Raw genomic sequence first — 10,447 nt, forward strand, 5'->3', positions numbered from 1 at the left:
TTGTCAGTTCCAGAGGAACCTATACATCGCGAATATTTACGTAACCCAACTTCTTCAAGTTCCTGGCTACAGTATCACGAGCGACATTAAGCTCCTGTGCCAAAACCCGCGTTCTCATGCGTGGATTGTTGACTATCATATCATTAAAGCGTTCCACGTCGTAACCGTTGGCCATCCAGATCGAGGCTTGTCTGTTGGGTGAAATTCCCTGCTCGAAATCGACTAAACCACTTCTGACACGCTGGAGTCGTTACTGCATCGTCCCTGTATACAGCACAAACCTTTTGGCGGCCTTGTGAGGTGGTTTCCCATTACGATAGTAAAACGGCATAAGATAACGGAAATGTTCCTTCTTGCTTTCCGTAGCTTGTAAACACACATCAATTCTGTTCCATCCAACGCCGGGTACAAACACAAACTGATACATCCAGTGGCGCGTCACGTTGTCGACCTCTACGTCGTAAGGGCGGTTAGGCAACTGTGTTACCCCGGGTGAGGGGGGTCATGGCGGGTGCAGACTTATGAGACAACCCAGTAGTTCCACGTGCGACAGTATTGCGTTCAATGGATCTATACTTCACAAGTCACGTTGCAGTGTGTGGCGGAGGGTACTTTGTGTAACACTGCCACTTTCCCCCTTCCGTGTTCGCAGGATGACGAATGTCGGCAAGCCTCCGTGTGGTCTCGAATCTCTCTTACAAGGGGAAGTCCTCAGACACGGCCAACCGATTCGGCTCAAATTTGGCAGGTCGCTTGAGTACAACCTAAAGCGAAGGAATCTAAGATATTTTGGGTCAACATCCCCGCAATTTTGAGAAAATCGCCCCTAAAGGTTATGACGAGCAATCGACTTAAAATTGGAGGAATCGATAGATAATAGTAAATAGAGCATTTTTCATCATCAGGTATGCGGTCCGCAAACGCAAACTTTTCCAGAAATCGTGGTAAGAAACTTTTACAACTGACGCTTCTGTACCCACATGGTACACGCTTATCGCCGACAGCGCTAGTAGCGCAACGGCGAAGGTAACTGGCCGGGAATCGTATATCCCGGGTTCGAATCTCGTAGAAACCTCGTGGGTGTTATTCTTTTCGTTTGTATTTTTCGATATCTCAATTGGTAGGGATAGGAGGGTTAATAAGGTAAGTATCAATAAGGAATGATAATAATAAGGTAGGCAAATAAATTTCTCAAACCTGTTGGGATAGTAAACAACTAAAATGTTACTCCAGGTCACTTTACAATGGCTCTTCTAGTCACTGTTACGTGTCCTCACTTTTCTTCAAACAACTAGATGGATGGTTCTTGTCATATAAACATTCGATACAAATATACTCACGGCACCAAGAGCATATAATGAACGTAATCTTTCCACAGCTACACAGTTCCTTCCGAAGAGTAGGCGGAAAACAAACTTGGTTTACATTTAAAAATATGCATTTTTCGGGAATTAATTTTGATGCGCACCACGCATGTGATATTATTGCCTGAAAAATCGGTGCTGAAAGTTGGTTATGAATTATGCTGTGAATAGTTATTGCATCCGTGCGGTTGTGCCATCCCCGCTGGGTTTCCAGAAGCACACTGCAACTCTGAAGCCTGGAAATAAAGTTTTTAACCTGGCGATAGAAATAAACATCACACAGCTGGCACACAAGTGTGCAGTTTGGCGGTATTACTTTTACTGTGCACGTCGGCTGACCCTCGTCACATGTTACTTACGGAGGAACACTGTATTCATTCAAAAACGTATTTCATTCGGCGCATTAACGATGGAAAAATCACTACATCTATCCGAGAGGTTTTCTCGGCAGCCTAATGACGGAAAACAACTCTTTCAGATTGACTTCTATAAGGCTCGTGCTGGACAACTTCACTCTTGCAGGTTCACAACTATCATATGACGAAGAGGCAACAGGGACAACATAACTCTCCCATGTGTATTCTGCACCGTGCCTCGCTGTAAACAAGCGTCGTGCTGTTGGCTATCTGTAATCCCTCGTGAGGATTTCGTGGCACTCTTACTCGTAGTTGTTTTCATGTGACAAAGCTTAAAAGTTTAATACTTTACTAACACACGGCGTTTGGGTAATTAGTTTGCCTACCTTATTATTATCATTCCTTATTCGATCACCTCTATTCCCTCTATCAGTCCTATCTAGTACGGATACCCTACTGACGAGCAATATTCAAGCACTGGTCGAACGAGCGTTTTGTAAATCGATTCCTTGGCTGATGGACTGCATTTTCTGAGGATTCTTCTAGTGAATCGCAATCTGGCAGTAGCCTCACTCGCGATTAATTTCACGTGGTTGTTACATTTCAAATCGGTCCGTATGCTTATTACTAGGTGTTTTAGGGAACTAACTGCTTCCAGTGACTGTTCTGCAATTGTGTAATCCTATATTAAGGAGTCTTTCGGCCTATGTATTTGCAATACGTTACATTTGTTTATTGCATGTTGAGTGTCAAATGCCAGTTCCACCAGGCGTCGATCCTCTACATGTCCTCCTGCCTCTCGCTACAGTTTTCTAGCGTCGCGTATTCTCTGTATACAACAGTTCCATCCGCGATGATCCTCATTCAAATTCCGACGATATCTACTGGGTCATGTACGTACATTGTGAAAAATAATGGCCCTATCACACTAACCTGGGGCGAGCCTGAAGTTACTTTTACGTCTGAAAGTTTTTCTCCGTTCAAATATATTGTGCTTTGTGCAACGAATTCAAAGATGCACTATAGTGCGATCTTCTTATGTGAAACAGTTTTGGAAAAAGACGTTTAGTATTTTCGTTCTCCGTTTCACTGCCATTATGGTCACAGAGTGTCTGCTTCGATCTTTTTACAGATTTAACATAAGACCAAAACTCCTTAGGATTTGGTGTCAGACCCGTAGGTAGAATTTTACTTTCGAATTCGTTGAAAGCTTTACGCTTGATTCTTCATACGCTAATTTTGCTTTCGTTTAAGTTTCTTTTGTCTGTGAGGATTTGACTATGCTTTCGTAAGAGTTTTCTGATGCGGCCGTTGAATCACGGCTGGTTTTTCCCATGCCTGATAAATCTGCTTGACACGTAGCTATCTAAGGTATTGCACAATGCTTTCGAACTTTGTCCATTGATATTCAACATTGTTAATGCTAGAAATGAAATTTTCTTGCAGGCAGCTCACGTATTCTGAAATCTGTTTCCTGTCGCTATTGCTAAGCAGAAAGATCTTCCTCCTATTTACAGCCGCGTTCAGTGATGCCGTAACGGCCTTGTGATTACTTATTACCTGTTCTATGCTCAGTCGGAAATTTTGCTTCTGTTTACCACTAGAAGGTCTAAGATGTAATCCTCACGAGTCAGTTCTCTGATTAATTGCTCAAGGTAAATTTCGGATACAGAGCTTTCAACGATTTCACAATGTCATAGCCAACTAAATATTCCACAGATGACACGGACAGGGTTGTTTTACTTCCTCTTCTTCTTCCTCTTCCGCCGTTTCCCCGTTTCTTCTATTGGGTCGCCATTGTTATATGGACTGAGGCAATGCTAGTGGGGTCGTTGACCGGATGTCTTTACTGATGTCACCACTCCCCTCGGGACGGGATCTGTATAGCCCATCTGTTCACGTCTGATGAATCTATGTTCAAGTGTGAGAAAGTTTCTTAAATATTCGCGTAGCGTGCATTTGAGGCGGGAAGTGGGTACCAGCCTGTTATGTTGGATGTGGCAAACCGCCTACACCAGCCGTCGTCGTCCATGCGCGAGGCTGATTCAATCCAGGATAGGCTCTTTGTCCCGCACCCAGGAAGCAGCTCTGTAGCGCCCTCGGATATCAGGGTGAGTCGGACGCTGACAGGGTTCCTCGCCGAAAGATTGTACCCCTATTACACCGAGTATCTGCAGTACACTCGTGGATATTTCTGTCAACACTGAATTATTGCTATAATACTGTGAGAGACTAACAAATGTTCGTAGCATATTAACGAGCAATTCTTAAATTCCGATAGTGTGGAAGAAACCCCTTTTTGCTTTTTACATTCCAAGAGTAAGTAGTATGGACCAAAAAAAGAAAATGAAGATACTCCAAGAGCTATGAATACATGTTCAGAAAAAATGGTGTGTTTCACATTAGCAAAGATGGTTAAGTGCTCATAGCTCTTAAGGTATGTACCATGGACCCCATTTTATTAGAGTTTTTTGCTTCGACTGATTGTTCCTGTCATGTCCTTGAATACTGACAATTCCTCCAGGGATGCCCAGTAAAAGGAAATAGATATTTGGGAATGGTTGTATAGACTTAAATTACTCCATCATTTAAATGACTCCGCAAACAACTGCTGACACTACTGAAAGGAAATATGACAAGTAAGTTACTACTGTAGAAAATAACGAAAAGAGAAATCTTAAAAGTGTGCCTACTTGCAGGTATTATATTTAACATCGGAAAAGATAATGTATACGGTTAGTAAAAACATAGCTTTTGTTCCAGGGGTAAGTCAGCTATAAACAGCTGGCGGCTATTTGCTCCCCACGTAGACAAATTTAGTTCATAATTTTTTAATCAAATATTAGCAATGATTGAACTGTAGGATTGTATTGGCACTAACGTTAGGTGTCCCACAGGCAGTCGAATGAAAACGAGACAGATGGAGAAAAGTTTATTATTCCAAAGTAAAGCCGTCACTGTTAATATATTTATCACACTGTGAGACAAGACGGTCAGTTCCTTCACGGAGAAGTGCATCTCTTCGTCCGAAGGAAATCGACGTCCACAAATATCTTTCTTGGGGGATCCAAAAACATGTAAATCGCATGAGGAGCGGTTGGGGCTGTATTGAGGGTGTGTAAGGCCTTCCAAGCGAAACTTCTGCAGCGCAGACGAAACAACCTTGGCAGCATGTGAACACGCATTTTCTATCAAATAACCCCAAATCTTCGACATAGTAAGATCAAATATAAAGTAAAAAGTCATTAGTGAGATATCTCGCTATTTTTGACCAGAAAATATTTTGTGGAGGACAATATTTTCCTTCTCACTGTCTGCTTTCAGCCACAATAATTTCAACTCAGATTTCGTAATTACTTTGTGTGTAAATTAAAATACACTCGAAACTAAAAATTTTGTCCTTCATAAAGTTCTGAATGTGAAGCTTGCTAAACAACTAATAACTGTATTTATGATTACAAGAAACACATTTGAAATTATATGACGCCCAGTTTTAAGGCTTTAGAGCACTTATGGGAAGGACAGCATCGTTCAGAAGAGAGGTAAAATAGATGGTGCTTGCTTCTTTTCTTCCAACTGTCCACATCATCTCCAGACTACATTATACGGCTGTAAAAGGATCAGTGTGTCAGAAGATACCTGTATGTTTTGTCAGTGTACCTCCTCCTAAATCAAATGACTTAGAGGCTCTCAGCATTTACCACACAGCTCTCCCACCCATTTCTCAGGTGTGGGAATCTTAATACTCACCACGTGCTAGAAGGCTCCCATATCACTTACCTCGTGCGTTCAGTTGTGGAGTAACTCTTGTCGAAAGAGTTCTTATGTCCTATGAACAAGGGATTCACTATACCCTTCAGAAATACTAGGGACCTAACGAGGTGGCGCAATGGTTAGCACACTGGACTCGCATCCGGGTGGACAACGGTTCAAACCCGCGTCTGGCCCTCCTGATTTAGGTTTTTCGTGGTTTCCCTAAACCGCTTCGGGCCAATTTCGAGATGGTTCCTTTGAAAGCGCACGACCGACTTCCTTCCCCATCCTTTCCTAATACGATAGGAGCGATGACCTCACTGTTTGGTCCCCTCGCCCCCAAATCAACCAACCTATACAAACGGGTCATTTTCCATCAATGATGTGCTTGTGCTCCAGTGGCCACTTCTCAGCCTGTATACACCGTGGAGAGAGCTGTCTTGGAAAGTACCCCACCTAATAGAATTTCCGGAATGCAGAACGCCTTACAGTCCACTGGTTAGTTCCGGTTGAGAAACGGATATGTGCAGACGTGCTGCATAATCCGGATTCTAGCTTTGTTGACAAGTTTTGTGTCATCTGCAGGTGTTTCTAATTTTTTAGACAGCATTTTCCTGTCTACTGTGTTATTGGCTGCTAATTATCTATTAACTTCCTGGTTTTATTAGCGAACTTTCTGGCACGTTTCCAAGGAAGATACCGTGCAGCTGAGTTCGAAAAGTTTCCACGCACTGTGCAACTACGTTCATTGAATGTACACGACTGGATTGTTTCTGTTTTCAGCGTAGATGTTGATTATAAAGTTGTTCGTGCCTTTTACCTCAAGCCTGAAGTAGAAAATTTCTGTCTGAAAGAAGAACTAATTAAGTATGGCGAAGTTAAAATTTTTATAAGTGAACGGTGGTCCAGTCAACATACATTGCCAGCTATTAGTGGTGTGCGGTGTATAAAAACGCAAATGAAAGACAATTTTCCGTTTCATGTCATGGTTGCCCGATGGAGAGTGCAGGTTTCATACTTAATCCAAGCTTCTATATGCTTTATGTATAATGAAAGCGGTCGCCTTCGTCGTCCTAAACGATTCTCGTTTTTAAATCTCTTTGTGGCAATAGAAGAAACTAATATTAGCAGAGACCTTAACCGAAATTCAAGCACCTGACGAGGTTCGTTCATCTGGATAATGAAAAAATCTAATATATTACGTGACAAAGATTTGCCGCCGCTGGCAAGGCAAATCGACATCCACCAGTCTATACCTAAACACGTTGCTTCATTGACAACTGCTAAGAGACGACGAACATAAGACGGGAACAGTTTCGGCTACGGCATTAACGGAACGTGCCAGTCATCTAAAAAGGACACTCAGTAACATGAGTCTGACACACTGTTCGATAATAAAATTTCCAGTGATTCCACGACACAGGTTCTCAGTCAGTTACGGGGCCGATAATAGAAGTCGTGCCCACAACTTCCGCTCATATTGCCCGCCACCAGGTGCCTCACCGAATGGAAACAAGCCATGGGACTAAGGAAAACAAATAAGTCGTGGAACCTAGTGACGGTAATCAGACTTCTTGGTGTCAGCCTACCATCGTCAAAATTCCGAGTAGGGTAGCCTGTATATACAAACGGGAGAATAGTGACAGTCACAATTTAAATACAAACCAGTTGAAGGAGAATCCACCAGAGATACATGTATTCTAAGTAGCAGTAAAGGAGCAGCAGGAGGCCGACATCCTCCATCTGTAGAGCGAGGTAGCGGCAGTACACGTAGTCGTCCAAAAGTTCAGTCCATTACCAAGAAAAAGCACCTTAATAAAACACCTAAGTGGATGTCATGAATTTGACACTGTAAAAGATGCACAACCGCAATGGTTCGAGGACTTAAAGTAATCATACAGAATATCAAACCAGCAAATTAAGTAATGTTGCAGGCACACATAGTTCTAATTTTGAACTTTTACAGAATCACAGCGATTTAAAATAGCTGCACTACAGCAATTCATAAATGATCCTGAAACCATTTCCTCTTACAAGAAGTGACACAAGTAAACTGAAATGTACCTGGGTTTCGAGCAATCGTGATCTTCGCCCTCAAAGAAAACACAAGGACGGCTATCCTTATGCATAAAGGTATCTCAGTCAGAGATGCTGAGGAACCTGAATCCGTGAGAGGGATCGCGTGCAACATTTACAGCATCACCCTTCTAAACGTTTACAATACGTCAGGCAGTAACAAAGTGGTGGAACAAGCTGCCTTTTTTAAAGATGAAATAGTTTACCTGCACAGAAAAAAAATGTCTAATCTACTCATAGGAGACGATTTAAACTGACCGACCAGTGACTGAATTTAAACTTCTATACACAATTACATGACCTTGTGAAGAATCTGCGGCTTAAGGATACCTGGGAATAAAAACATCCCACACTCGTGAAATACACTTTTCTGCGGTCGACTTCGAGGATCTGAATCGATGTGATAAACGTAACAGATATCGCTTGTTAACGACTGCTCACTACAGATGTCACCCCCGCTGCAGTTTCAGTTCACTGTGCATTATCTGTGACGTTAAGCACAGACAGCGACCCACAAAAAGGTATTGAGGACAATGGTTGTTAAACGCCTGCCACTTATATGTGACACAGTCAGAAGAAGATGGACCATTTTCCAGCGTTTATTCGACAATTTCACGACAAAAGCCGACCGGCGGGCCAGACTTGCCAAAAGACGCCAAAGAATACCTGTTTGGTGGTAAGTTCCTATGGGACCAAACTGCTGATGTCATCGGTCCCTAGGCGTTCACACCACTTAATCTAACTTAAAATAACTTACGCTAAGGACAACACATACACACACACACACACACACACACACACATACACACATACACACACACACACACACCCATACCGCGCGGCTCCAAAGAATACACCTAGTAATTCACAGAAGATATCAAATCACTGAAGTGATGAAACCGAGGATTGTACTTCACCATCCTTAGACAACTGTACGAAAATCTCAACCATATCAAGGGTAACATGCAACAGATAATGAAAATTAAACCGAAACTCATTTACATCGAAAGCAATCAATTAGATTGTGTGAAAATTAAATCCAAAGGAAGATCTGTAGTAGAAACCGCGACACCATCTATGTGTCGCTTCGTCAAATATTAAACCATTCACAGACCCACATTCCCAGACGAAATGCAGAGGATGCGAATATACTGGCTAATTTAAAGTAATTGAAATACCCTGCGCTAAAAAATGAAAGTTTCTCTTTTCTGAAACCCTATAACTTTCCTCTTTTGAGACAGAAGTGTGAAATTTGGTTCACAGATGTCTACAACCTTCCTCTGAAATTGTGCAGAAACGTGGCACCCTGCAACGTCATCCTTTGGCATGGCAGCTGTTCAAGCAGCCACGTGTCGACATATGCGAAAAAAACATCAGAACTCAGAAGTTCATTTGTGGTGTAAGGTGGGTTAATGAAGTAACATTTGCACGAAATTTCCCCACAATTCTTCCCATCACCACCGATGACGTGTCGCATTATGGTAAGAAAGTCCCCCCCCCCCCCCCCATGTGTCTATCCTGTTCTCCTAACGCATCTGCGATTGAGATCAGAAACGTAATGTCCAGCTTCGAAATCACGCGTTTTTCTTATAGGTGAGCGAGGAAAACATTTCCGTCACGCCGACGCTCACAATAAACGCGAAAAGACCGCAAATACTGGTATAAAGGACGTCAATGGAACCACTTCTTCCTTTGGTACGTTCATTTACACAAATGTCGCGGTCATAATAGTTTACAGTGCACTGTGCAGCCAAACGACGTTCTTGACAACACTAAAAACTGCTGACACTCCCTGGACGATTCAACCCTTCCCGAAGGACATCGTGGTCCAGCAACCCCACTGAAAGAGATTGTATCCCTCAATTTTTGTTTTGGTATACAGGATGGAACCACTAAGGAGCGTTCAAAACCATTCGAGGAAATTCGGATGTGATCCGAGGCAGAAAAGGGTGTTTACGATTTTTCAGCTCCTCTGTTTCGTGCCCTCGTGTAGCATTCATGAATGAAATGGCAAATGGTCGCTCTAAGACCCTCCAGTTTGGCAACCACCTATGTGCCACATGTGACCACTTTAAAACTGTGCCTGTGGAGTACCCCTGACTTATTCATAGATGCCTGCGGGCCGGAAATCCCTTGACCTCATGTTGCTGAGTGGAGCTACAATTATGCTCTAGCACCTTTTTGTGGATATGCGGTGTCTGAGGAATGCCGAAAGAATTGCCTGCCTACAGGTGCTAAGGACTCAGTCAAAATATCTCTGTATCGGTTCATAGCTGTGCTTTATAGTGCTCAGCAGAAATTTGCGGCTGGCACAGAAGGTCGTGCCGAACTAGGCGTTCTTAAAACTATATTCTGCTGTTTTATTCATGTGTGTGTCAGTGTCGTACACCTCCATGACCACCACACACGAGAGCTAGAAATAGGCGAGCTTAAACGGCATAAACCCCTCTGCTGCTTTGAGTCACGATCAAATTTCGTAGAATGGCTTTGAAAGGTCCCTAGTGGTTTCACCCCCTATATCAGAGCGAACATTGTGGTCTCCCTGCACTCCAAAGGGGTCAGTTCAGGTTCAATGTGGTTGTAGCCCCATGATATCCTTAGAGAAGGGTTAAATCTGTGAGTGGAGTGGATATAGTGTCAAAGATTGTCAAGAACATCGTTCTGTTGCACATCACACTGTACACTGACGTTTATGACAGAGAAATGTCTGTAGATGAACGCTTCAGTGGAAGGATAATTTCATTGACTCCTTTTATGCCAAGTCCTGAGGCCTTTTCGTTTCGACTCTTAGCGGCTGTGTGCCTGAAATGTTTTCCTCTTTTGCCCATGGTATCAACGACGAGCGTCGCTGTTCCAGCCTCCATCGCAGAGGCGTCGAAAGGAGGGGTGCAATGTTGT

Source organism: Schistocerca serialis, chromosome 3, assembly GCF_023864345.2.
Source record: "Schistocerca serialis cubense isolate TAMUIC-IGC-003099 chromosome 3, iqSchSeri2.2, whole genome shotgun sequence".
NCBI classification, from domain to species: domain Eukaryota; kingdom Metazoa; phylum Arthropoda; class Insecta; order Orthoptera; family Acrididae; genus Schistocerca; species Schistocerca serialis.